The sequence below is a fragment of the Rhinopithecus bieti genome, unplaced genomic scaffold (genome assembly GCF_001698545.2).
Source record: "Rhinopithecus bieti isolate Rb0 unplaced genomic scaffold, ASM169854v2 scaffold_42380, whole genome shotgun sequence".
Classification (NCBI taxonomy): Eukaryota; Metazoa; Chordata; class Mammalia; order Primates; family Cercopithecidae; genus Rhinopithecus; species Rhinopithecus bieti.
The window spans coordinates 261,650-274,508 of record NW_016818327.1 but is presented as its reverse complement, the minus strand read 5'-3'; the positions used below and the strand labels follow the sequence as shown (position 1 = coordinate 274,508).

The 12,859-nt window shown below is 35.8% G+C and overlaps 1 protein-coding gene across 1 annotated transcript in view; it reads right to left on the bottom strand.

Moving 5' to 3' along the window:
* The window catches only part of CADPS2 (calcium dependent secretion activator 2), a 366,001-nt gene that overhangs the window by 139,959 nt on the left and 213,183 nt on the right, over positions 1 to 12,859 (bottom strand).

Sequence of the window (12,859 nt, the reverse complement as noted above, 5' to 3'; positions counted from 1 at the left end):
CAGAATCAATAATTTATATTGATTGAGCATTTACTTTTATAATACATTTATATATATATATATTAAAATCCAAGGAAAAGTTCACTGTATACATATTAATTGTGTTTACAGTGGAAACTTACTGGATATATTTGCAGCCATTTGCTTTATATTTTGACCCAGAATGAATGGAATGGAATTATTCTCTTTTAGACAAGCTTCAAGGTAAAAGATTACAATAAATATTTTCCAGATCTACCAAAACAATGACTAGTCCTTGAAAATGGCAGTGAAAAGTGTTTTATAGTAGTACCAAACATTTGACCAACTAAGTGAAATCCCCTGAATGAAGATATTATTAAAAAATAATGAATGTAAGGTAAAATGTCTTAACTGCTTCTCTTCCAAATAATAATTCAGCTAACACAGAACTGGAGATTTAATTGTTGTAGGAAACATAGAAATTTTGGATACATGTAGAAGTTCACTGCCCTTTTTGTTTGCTTAAATATATAGGCATATGAATAAAAATAAATATTAGAATTAAAATATACAGGGAAGAAAGAAAGCTATGTTTCTTTTCAAGATTTTTGTGTTTAAATATTCCTGTGAAATCAACGTGTGTTCCATCAGAATTTTACAAAGTAGCTATGAAGACTGAAAAAAAATCTTGTTTTACTAAGATTAGGATTAAAAATGTAAAATATATCAAATAACAAATTTATAATTTATTCTGTATCAATTTCGGTATCTGGTTGTACAGCAATCATCTAAAATCTTGAACATAGGAATCTTAACTGTCTTGTTAATGCAGAGGGAAAAAACGTATGAATCTCATATTCACTTCAAAACCTGTTTATATATTTTAACAACAAAATAAGCCTTTTGCACTTGATAATTAACACCAATCATTTTCTACCTTATTAGTTTATTTATTTGTTTATTTATTTATTGAGACAGAGTTTTACTCTTGTTGACCAGTCTGCAGTGCAATGGCATGATCTTAGCTCACTGCAACCTCCGCCTCCTGGGTTCAAGCAATTCTCCTGCCTGAGCCTCCCCAGTAGCTGGGATTACAGGCACCTGCCATCATGCTTGGGTAATTTTTGTATTTTAGTAGAGACGGGGTTTCACACTGTTGGTCAGGCTGGTCTCGAACTCCTGACCTCAAGTGATATGCCCGCCTTGGCCTCCCAAAGTGCTGGGATTACAGGTGTGAGCCACCGTGCCCAGCTTAGCTTATTTCTCTAAAGATTATATTTTAATTCCCAAAGACTTGTGCATTTATCATTCCAATGTACTAATTGTAATGGTTACATATAAAATAGGTAGAAACAGGAATTATTGAAAACAAAGAAAATGAATGCTTAAAATAACTTTCCTAACAAGATTTTTATTTGTTCCTTTATATATATACATATAATCATATGTATGTGTGTGCATACATATGTTTGATGCTTGTTAACTAGTCAATGAGGATGAAAGCAATTAATTTTAAACTTCTCCCTGAATTATACTGACATAATGACCTTTCAGTCAAATCAAAGTATCATTTAAGTACGAGAATTTTTTTCCACTATAGAGTACATAATTTTTACTTCAGAGACTCACATGCTGCTGGAATTTACGCTTTGAAAACATTTCTTACAATATTTTATTCCTAAATAGGGAAACATTAATTTCATATGCAGAATAATAAATCAATCACATTTATTCCATCTGAATTCATTTTGAATGTTAACTATGGAAAAATTAATAGCCAAATATTAGTCTTTCATGTATTTTAGGAAGGAGAAAAGTCTAATGCATAAATTACAAAGCAGTGAACTATGAGTGAATCCTAATGTTTTACATTTATTTAATAATGGATTTTTCACATATTACTTTAGAATCAACTCCCGTTGAGCAAATGTTAATACAAAACACAAACTTTAACCTATGAATAATTATGCATTCACAATGATCACAAAAGTTCAACTGGGAAATTCTGTATAAATCATTAATTGGGAATTTGGATATTCAGACAAAAACTATACCTAAATTACATTATTATGTAGACAACAATAAAAACTCATACCATAATGTTACAGGTGATTATTTCACTGAATATGCCTATGCAAATTGATAAAAAGAGCAAATAACTTATCTTTATTATTCTGCTGATTTGACATAATCTTTTGGCTTAGCTACCTGACAGGTGCTACATGGTTAAATACGAGTAAACGTTTCTATTTGGTTCAACTGTCAAATGAGATAGTCATCCACGTTGATAGTGTAAGTTGTCCCATCATATTAGACTTCACTGTGGCACACTGCCTGCTTGACAGAATGGAGCCAGGGGGTCAGGTGATGACAAGTGAGAAGGTCAGTCAGGGGAAGCTCACTTGTGTCAACCTTCACTAAGAAAAGAATGTTATATAGAGTGAAGGACCACCATTTTACTGAGTTTATCACTAAATTAGGTACAAATCTGACAGGTTAAATTCCACGTTTAGCAATTTGGACTTGCCTTTGTTTTCACATCCTTATTTTAGTATACATACAAGATTAAGTACTGAATATTAGGAATATGAAGCAGCCTTCTATATCTAAATTATTGGTAATAAATGGCAACTTTGCAGTAGTCAACTCTAAAGGCAACATTTCCTCCTACAATAATTCTTCCTGATAAATGCAAATACTTTCCATATCATCAACATCTTGTCATTGTAATTATTAAAACAAACATAATGATGAGCACTTATAGAATTTTAAATGCACGTCTGGTATTTTGTACTGGCTATTTTATGTGTAGAATAACACATACAGCCCACAGCAATCCTGTCTCCTTTCCAAAAGAGAAGGCTGCTGACTCTCAGGGAGGTTAGGTTAATTCTCCAAGGTCACACCGCTGAGAAATGCACGAGCCTGGACTTGAACCTAGGTCTCTTGCCCTCCAAAGACAATGCTCTTATCCTTCCTCTCTTTCTGCTATATTTTGACAGAAAATAATAAGGAGCAATAGGAAACCAATTAAACCATGAAAATTACATTTGAAAAGCAATAATGGACTATTTTTAATATCCTTACATTAGACATTTTCTATCTGACTTGTCTAAGGTGGAGACCTTAAAAACCAATGACATTGAAAATATAATGCTTACCACTGAATCAGCAAATCAGTTAAAGAAGACCCTAAGAAAGGAAGTCCTAAACCTTGCTCTTTCTTACATTCTAAAGTATGTTTTTACAAAAGCCTTGAGAGAAATTTAAACCAGTTATATTTTATGAATGTTTGTTTAGTAGACTAAGAGTATTCGAGATTTAAAAAATATCGTTCATATAAGCTCAGTTTATAATTTCATTCCCGCCAGCTCCACCTTCAAAACACACCCAGAACCTGACCTTCCTTCACCATATCCACCACCAATCCACTGACCCCAGCCACCATCAGCTTATCCCTGAGTATGTAGGCAGCCTCTTGGTCTTTCTCCTCCAGCGCTTTCTTTGTCAGAGAACTGGCCACACACTACTCTGAGCCTCTTCAAGCATGAGTCATTTTTACAGTACTCCTTGACTCAAATGTTGTAATGGTAGCACACAAGGTAAAAGTCAAAGCCTTTATAACGGTCTATGAGCCCCGCTTCCCACAATCTGACCTCATCTACCCCCTCACTTGACCTGTTCCCCTCCACTCAAGCCATGCTGGCCTCCTAGCTAGTCTTTAAACACAGGAAGCAAGCTCCAGCCTCAAGGCCTTTGCAAGTGCTGCTGCTTCTGCCTGAGAGCGCTTTCTCTACGTGTACACAAAATCATATATGCACACATGCACACCTGGCTTGCTTGTTTACTTTCTTCTGGTATCTACTTACATGACTCGAGATTAGTGAGGTTATCTCCAACCATCCTATATGAAGGTGTGTTTTTCATTCCCATAGACCTTTTTCTCAATATGTTTTATTGATGGCCACTGTACATATGGCTGCCACCTAACATGATACATTTATCTATTTGGTTACTGTCTGCTTCCTTTGTGATGTATCTCTAGTGCCAGAATACCAGATGGCATATTGTTGATATTTAACACATACATGCTGAGGAAATGAATGAGTGATATATGCAATATAAAAATATTACTTAATATGATAAGAATTCATGAATTAGTAATATGACAAATTATTATTACTACTTATTAGAACAGGGTATAAATTATTGGAACATTTTTATTTATTTTTTTTTATTTTTGAGATGGAGTTTCCCTCTGTCACCCAGGCTGGAGTGCAGTGGCGCAATTACAGCTCACTGCAACCTCCGCCTCTCAGGTTCAAGCGATTCTCCTGCCTCAGCCTCCCAAGTAGCTGGGATTACAGGTGCACGCCACCGCGCCTGCCTAATTTTGTATATTTTTAGTAGAGATGAGGTTTCAAGTTGGCCAGGCTGGTCTCGAACTCCTGGCCTCAGGTGATCCACCCCCCTCAGCCTCCCAAAGTGCTGGGATTTCAGGGGAGAGCCACCGTGCTCAGCTTGTAACATTTTTATTATGTGATAGTTGCTAAAATAGAACATTTTGTGAAAAGTAGACAGAATTGGGAACTGTAGTTAAGTACACTGGGTAAAAAGATCTCTAATTAAAGTTAGTATGTATTTACACTTAGCAGAAAATCTTCGGTGTTTAATTCTACTTCAATTAATAGTAAAATAATTTACTTTAAATCTTAAGAATAGAATTTTTCTCCTTAGATATAAGTAAACATAATCATGCCGCTTTGACATTGATGTCTGTTAAAATGTGGTTATTTAAAATTGTAACATAAAATACAAATTTTCTCATTCGAATGTTAAGTGGGACTTAAGTCTATGATGATAATTAAGTATTAAAGTGGTTCTGATGAGAAGAAAGGGTAGTCTTATGTATAAAGATTTACTGTTCTCATTTTTTTCTGGGGCCTGTAGTTATTGAAGTTACATGATTTCAATAAAAATAGGGTGCTCTGTGAAAAAGGCTTAAGATATGAACAAATTATAAAACACAGATGAAAATAGATATACTTCTTTTAATTACAGATAAAGTCAAACAAGTTACGACATAGAACTTCTATCTGGTCTTAAACAATAAGCAACTGGACACCAAATGCAGTTATGTGCTAATTTAACTCAAAGATTCTTAAAAAACAGAATTTGTACAACAGAACCTTCTGCCACTGAGGCCTGATCTTAACATATGCCTGTGAGTCACATTCTGTTTTCAGAGAAGCCATCACACACACGTATATCCCCCTGCAAGCTGCATACAAATGTGTGCACACAAACACAGACAATACTTTTTGAAAGGCAGACTCATCTAAAAAATAGTTGATAAGGCCTCTATATACATACTTACTTAAATTTCTCCATGAACTAAGCAATTTTGTAACTTGTGCTATCCATCAATCTGGCAGATTACTGCATTCTAAAACAAATGCAAAAACTCTTTTATATGTATTGAACATCCTGAATATCAATTCCTCCTGTAACAAGCGTGACATGAGCTCCAAATTGAAAAGATATTTTAAGGAAAAGTCAGGAATGAGAGAAGTAAACAGCATTACTCATCCTAATCCATTTTCTATTATTTCTGATGGTTTCTGAGGTAAAACAAATTAAAAATTTAGTTTCTATAAAGGTAAAGAACAACTACACCATAGGGTAAGAAATATCTAAGAAAAAGGGTACAAAACTGGGCAGCAAAATCAGGCATTTGAGCAGAAGAGAAAATATCAATGAGGAAATCTGCTTAAATATTCAGATCTGTGCAAACTTAGTGCTTTACTTCCCTTGTTTGAACAGTCTGTATTCACACATTTTATAGTTCCCTTTTCCAGTATAATAAAAAATTTCAGAGATTTGTAACACCAATAAATACTAATTTTGACATGTTTAATATCCATTCCTTTGGAGTAAATTTGAGTAAAGATGAATTAATGGCTTTCAACATTTTCCAAAACACATTGTAAGGAACAATGACCCTCAGGGATGCCCAAATATTTTGTAAACAATGCAAATTACACAACCCTTTTGGAGGTTCACAGGACAATCACAGCATATGAAGGGGTCTGAGAAGCCTGATAGTAAAGAAATCTGTTTAACTTTGTTTAAATAGCACTTCCAAAATTATGTAGTCGTATCTGCCCACATTCCTACTTAAAATTCATTATTTAGTGCTGATGAGCATCCATTCTATTACTTAACGAAAACTATACCATCTTCTAGAGTTACTTTGTTCAATCACTTTTATCACCCGGACAGCTTCTAGATATGTGAGGGATAAATGTGTTTATAATCCCCAGGCTTTATAATCTCTAGGACTCTGCATATTGCCTGGTATACAGTGCTTAGCAAGCTTACGGGTTGAATAAAGACACCAGGGTTAACACTGTATAGCGAAGTATGGTTAAATTAATGAGACATTAAATTAAATTAATTTGGTTAAATTTATTTTAAATGTTCCCCCACCCCATCTCCAACTCATCAGGTAAGTTTGTCCTGGAAATCTGGTGGTCTGTTGTAAAAGATTATTTCACAAGCAACGCGTGAGCAAATGACAAAGTTCATGGTGCTTTTGAGTTTCTTATAGGCTTCTTTTCATCTGCCTCTGCTATGAGGAATGCATGACATCTTAGCTTCCTCTAGGGAAAGTGAGAAGGGGAGAGATACCTAGAGGGTGGTATTTCTGAATTGTCAATTCTGACTGCAGCACAGCAGGTAAAAGTCACTTTGCACTTCGTGTATTTCCCACCAATATCCATTTGTGAACAGAATGGAAAGGAGAGGATGTCACAGCACGAAAATAAGAAATGACGAAAGATGATGAGGAAGAAAACAACAATCCCTTCTTTTTTGTTTCCTAACCTATACTACCTCCTATTGTTTGAATCAAATGATGTATCATTTGGATGGTCACATATTACACACTCAGCGCCCTTTTACTTCCCCTCTAATTTTAAATATCCAGAAGAAGAAATTGTGTCTTTATATGATCATTGAGATATAAGAAACAGATTTTCTATGAGAAAAATATTTTAAAGGATGAGATTCTGAAATATGTTCTTATCTTTTTACAAACACTCCTTCCTTCCTTGTCCGGATTTTGCACTGCATTCTAATTTCCTTGGATGTTTATTTACAAAAGGCTAGATACCACTATGGTGAAAGCAATCATCTGACTCTATGAAGATCTAAGATCGTATTACTTCGTTTTTGTGTTAGGGTGGTGATGAATAGACCAAGGACCAAAACGTGCTTGATAACTGGCCTCTCCTGGGACCAAACAAACAAATAAGAAAACTTTCTTAGACTATTCCAAACTGAAATCACTGCTATACATAATTCTAGAATTCAAGAGAAAGAAATACCAAGAGCAATTTAAAATAAAAGTAAAGAGAATTAAGGTTGGTATAGAGGTTCTCTGATATAAATATCACCCTCTGCCCTATACCTAATATTTTTTAAAAACAACATACATTGTAACTAAAGGACTTCATATGTATCATACTGTGAGACGAGAAATTTGGAAAAATAAAGACCAAAATGAAAATTTCCTATAAATATGCCAACCAGAAATAACTGAAATATTATTTTGTAAATATAATTATAATTTATTTCTCTAAATATAGATGATTATACATTCTGATTCATAATTTGATTGTTTTAATGAATGGTAAACTTTAAAATAAAATTTAAAATTCTAATTTATAATGAAATAATTATATTTCAATATATGGATGTGCCATAATTTACTAGTCCAATTATCCGTTATTTAGAAATGTAGGCATTTTTCTTCCATTTTTTGCTATCATAGATAGTGCTTCAACATTTAATTAATCTTATAATATATATGTTTAACCCATATCCAAATGTTTCCTTAGGATAAATTCCTAAAGGTATATTGCTAGCTTAAATGCATATTTTCAGGTATTCGATACATATTGCAAAGTTGGTTTTTTAGAAAGCACTTATCAGCTTACACTCTGGCCTGCAGTGCATGAAATTATTCATTTCCCTGCAACCTCACCAACTGTAGTGTTTATCATTCGTTACAATCATTTTCAGTTTTATACACTAAAAGGGGATCTGTTTTAATATATTAATTTCTATGATGGAAAATGATGCTATCTTGCTGGTTATGTACGGCCTTTATCATGTGCCATAAAAATAATTGCAGTTGATTAATTTAAAAACATTTAATTTTAAACTTACTTAAGAAGGTGTATAATATATCACCTACAAAATTTGTAAACAGATGGCCCAATGTCATTCACTTATTTACTCAATCAATATTTATGGACCACTTGGTCAGGTCATGGGATACAATGTAAGCACAACAGAAATGGTTTCTGCCCCAATAGAGTTTATAGTGGGAAAATATATACAAAATAAAAATTAGACAATAGGTATACAATTACATTTAAGAAGGGCAAAAGTATAAAGATGCGATCTAGTTTGGAGTGTCAGAGAAGGATTCAGTTTAGAAATGATATTTAACCTGAAATGTGATGAATGAGCAGCAGTTATTTAGGTGAAACCTGAAGCAGAAGGCAGTTTGAGGAGGGGCCCAGGATGTTCTCCATAAAGATGTCCAAATAATGTTTTAAATCAAAATTTTTCATGTGACTTCTGCTTCCAGTATGGTGGACTAACTTGATACTCCCCAAATCCTTATTCACTACGAAACACCTAAGTACTGCATAAGCCACAACAATTATATGTTAAATGTTGTCTAGCTCTTACAATAAAGTAAAATAATTCTCCCAAGGGTGGGATAACAAAACAAATGAATCTGATGAAAGCAGAGAAGGGGCAAATATGAATAACATGGCTGCCTTGGTGGTAAATATCAATACTGAGAAAGCTTTACAGCTGTGTCCAAGGGAATGGATCACTGGGTCATAGACCTAATTTGGAACTGCTAAGCCTGAGATGCCTGCATAAAAATAGGACCCTCGAATGGGTGACAGTATCAGTGAACGGACAGTGCACTCCCTAACATCAAGGAAGAACAAGAACAAGTCCTCTTTAGAGGGAAGCATTCTGAGCCCAGGCCTGATAAGAATTCCCACAGATTAATCTCAAGTATAAATGATTATTACAAAAAAATGCTAGTTGCATTAAAAAATAAATAAACAAGTGACCATGGCAAAAATGTCACCAGAAACAATAGAAAATTCAGTTATTTGAAAGATAATATGAAATAATTATAAAAGATCTAAGGAAACAAAAAAATGGAATCAAACCAAGAAAGGAAGAAGAGATATTCAGAAGTAATCAAGCAGAGTTCACAAAGAATCAGAATTTCCAGGACTAAAGAATTTGTTAATTGAAATTAACAAATCAATAAGTGAGTGAAACAGTAGATGTCGCAGCTGAAGAGAGAACTGAAGTAAAGGTTGGCAAACTGTAGCCCATCACCTGCTTTTGTCAATATAATTTTGTTGGGACAAGCCACACTCATTCATTTATATATTGTCCATGACTGCTTCTGCACAGCAATGGCAGAGTTGTATAGTTGTAACAGAGACTATATGGTCAAAAATAGTTACAAGATTTTGTATAGTTACAAAGCCCGAAATAGTTGCCATGTTTACTGTAGAGCCCTTCACAATATTAGCCAACTCCTCAACTAGAATACAGAATTAAAAATATTACACAGGAAGTAGCTGGAAAAATATGTAGATAGAATACATGTTAGAGACATTAAAAGAGATAGAAGATAAAATGCCTAGTACATGGGTAATTGGAGTTTCAAATGAGAAGAAAAAGATTGTAGAAGAGATGATATTTAAAGAGATAATGCTATTCCAGAACTGATGACAAATATAAATCTTTATATTCCAATCAGGGTAAATAAAAAGAAATGCACACTTATACGATATCATGGCAGGTAGATCAGAAATTCATATACGTCCCAATCACAATAAATTAAAATAAATCCGTACAAAGAAACCGTATACTGTACTCATAAAAGAACAAAACAATCTTTTTAAAAAAAATCATCCCCAGGAAAAAGAGGAATCATCCTTAAAAGACTAGCATTTGTACTGCCAAGAGACTTTTTTGTTGTTGCTTTGTTTTGTTTTGTTTTTGTTTTTTGTTTTTTTGTTTTTTTTTTTTTTGAGACCGAGTCTCGCTCTGTCGCCCAGGCTGGAGTGCAGTGGCCGGATCTCAGCTCACTGCAAGCTCCGCCTCCCGGGTTCACGCCATTCTCCTGCCTCAGCCTCCCGAGTAGCTGGGACTACAGGCGCCCACCACCTCGCCCGGCTAGTTTTTTGTATTTTTTAGTAGAGACGGGGTTTCACCGGGTTAGCCAGGATGGTCTCGATCTCCTGACCTAGTGATGCGTCCGTCTCGGCCTCCCAAAGTGCTGGGATTACAGGCTTGAGCCACCGCGCCCGACCTTGTTTTGTTTTTTAAGATGGAGTCTCGCTCTGTCACCAGGCTGGAGTGTAGTGGCGCCTTCTCGGCTCACTGCAACCTCCGCCTCCCAGGATCCAGCGATTCTCCTGCCTCAGCCTCCTGAGTAGCTGGGACTACAGGTGCACGGCACCATGCCTGACTAAGTTTTGTATTTTTTAGTAGAGATGGGGTTTCACCATATTGGCCAGGCTGGTCTCAGACTCCTGACCTGGTGATCTGCCTGCCTCGGCCGCCCAAAGTGCTAGGATTACAGGTGTGAGCCACCGCACCCGGCCTGCCAAGAGCCTTCGTAATGACAACAAAGAAAATCAGAAGAAAATGAATATCTTCAAAGTTCTAAGAGAAAATAACCATCAACCTAGCGCTGTATAACTAGCAAAACTTTCTTTGAAAAATTAGGATGAAACAAAAGAAATTCCCGATAACAATTCACAGTGTATTGGAGACCATTTATAGGAAAGTCCAAAGAACATTCTTCAGAAAAAAAGGAAAATTGTTTCTAAATCTAAGCAAGTACTGAATACAAAATACTATTTAATTTATAAGTTTTGGGAAAAAAGGATATAACTAAAATACTACACAATTTAAGCATGTAAGCCAGAAAGGGGGTGACTGAAGGGTAATATTCTAAGGACTCTGAACTACCCAGGAGGAGAAATTTGCTGATTAGAGTAAGACTTTAAAATTTCAGCAACATGCCTGGTAAATCTCAAATGCAATTGTTGGAAAATATTAACTGTTAAGAGAAAAAAAAATAGAATTAAAGAAAATAACTTCAATTAAACAAAAAGTATACCAATAAAAAGGAAACAAAAAGTTTATAGAACATGAGCCAAAAAAGAAAGCCTAAAATAAAAGGGTAGAAATGGATTTACTTTTATTAATATGTGATTTACTTTTATCNCTCAGCTCACTGCAAGCTCCGCCTCCCGGGTTCACGCCATTCTCCTGCCTCAGCCTCCCGAGTAGCTGGGACTACAGGCGCCCACCACCTCGCCCGGCTAGTTTTTTGTATTTTTTTAGTAGAGACGGGGTTTCACCGGGTTAGCCAGGATGGTCTCGATCTCCTGACCTAGTGATGCGTCCGTCTCGGCCTCCCGAAGTGCTGGGATTACAGGCTTGAGCCACCGCGCCCGACCTTGTTTTGTTTTTTTAAGATGGAGTCTCGCTCTGTCACCAGGCTGGAGTGTAGTGGCGCCTTCTCGGCTCACTGCAACCTCCGCCTCCCAGGATCCAGCGATTCTCCTGCCTCAGCCTCCTGAGTAGCTGGGACTACAGGTGCACGGCACCATGCCTGACTAAGTTTTGTATTTTTTAGTAGAGATGGGGTTTCACCATATTGGCCAGGCTGGTCTCAGACTCCTGACCTGGTGATCTGCCTGCCTCGGCCGCCCAAAGTGCTAGGATTACAGGTGTGAGCCACCGCACCCGGCCTGCCAAGAGCCTTCGTAATGACAACAAAGAAAATCAGAAGAAAATGAATATCTTCAAAGTTCTAAGAGAAAATAACCATCAACCTAGCGCTGTATAACTAGCAAAACTTTCTTTGAAAATTAGGATGAAACAAAAGAAATTCCCGATAACAATTCACAGTGTATTGGAGACCATTTATAGGAAAGTCCAAAGAACATTCTTCAGAAAAAAAGGAAAATTGTTTCTAAATCTAAGCAAGTACTGAATACAAAATACTATTTAATTTATAAGTTTTGGGAAAAAAGGATATAACTAAAATACTACACAATTTAAGCATGTAAGCCAGAAAGGGGTGACTGAAGGGTAATATTCTAAGGACTCTGAACTACCCAGGAGGAGAAATTTGCTGATTAGAGTAAGACTTTAAAATTTCAGCAACATGCCTGGTAAATCTCAAATGCAATTGTTGGAAAATATTAACTGTTAAGAGAAAAAAAAATAGAATTAAAGAAAATAACTTCAATTAAACAAAAGTATACCAATAAAAGGAAACAAAAGTTTATAGAACATGAGCCAAAAAAGAAAGCCTAAAATAAAAGGGTAGAAATGGATTTACTTTTATTAATATGTGATTTACTTTTATCAATTACATGATAAGTGTAAGTGGAACAAACTAATTAAAAGACAGAAAAGTCATATTGAAAATTAAATCAAAATCTAGTTTACTATTTATAAAACACCAAAATACGGCCGGGCACGGTGGTTCATGCCTGTAATCCCAGCACTTTGGGAGGCCGAGGCGGGCGGATCGCCTGAGGTCCGGAGTTCGAGACCAGCCTGACCAACATGGAGAAACCCTGTTTCTACTAAAAATACAAAATTAGCCGGGTGTGGTGGCGCATGCCTGTAATCCCAACTACTCCAGAGGATGAGGCAGGATAATGGCTTGAACCTGGGAGGCGGCGGTTGCTGTGAGCCGATATCCTGCCATTGCCCTCCCTCCTGGGCAACAAGAGCCAAACTCTGTCTCAAAAAAAAA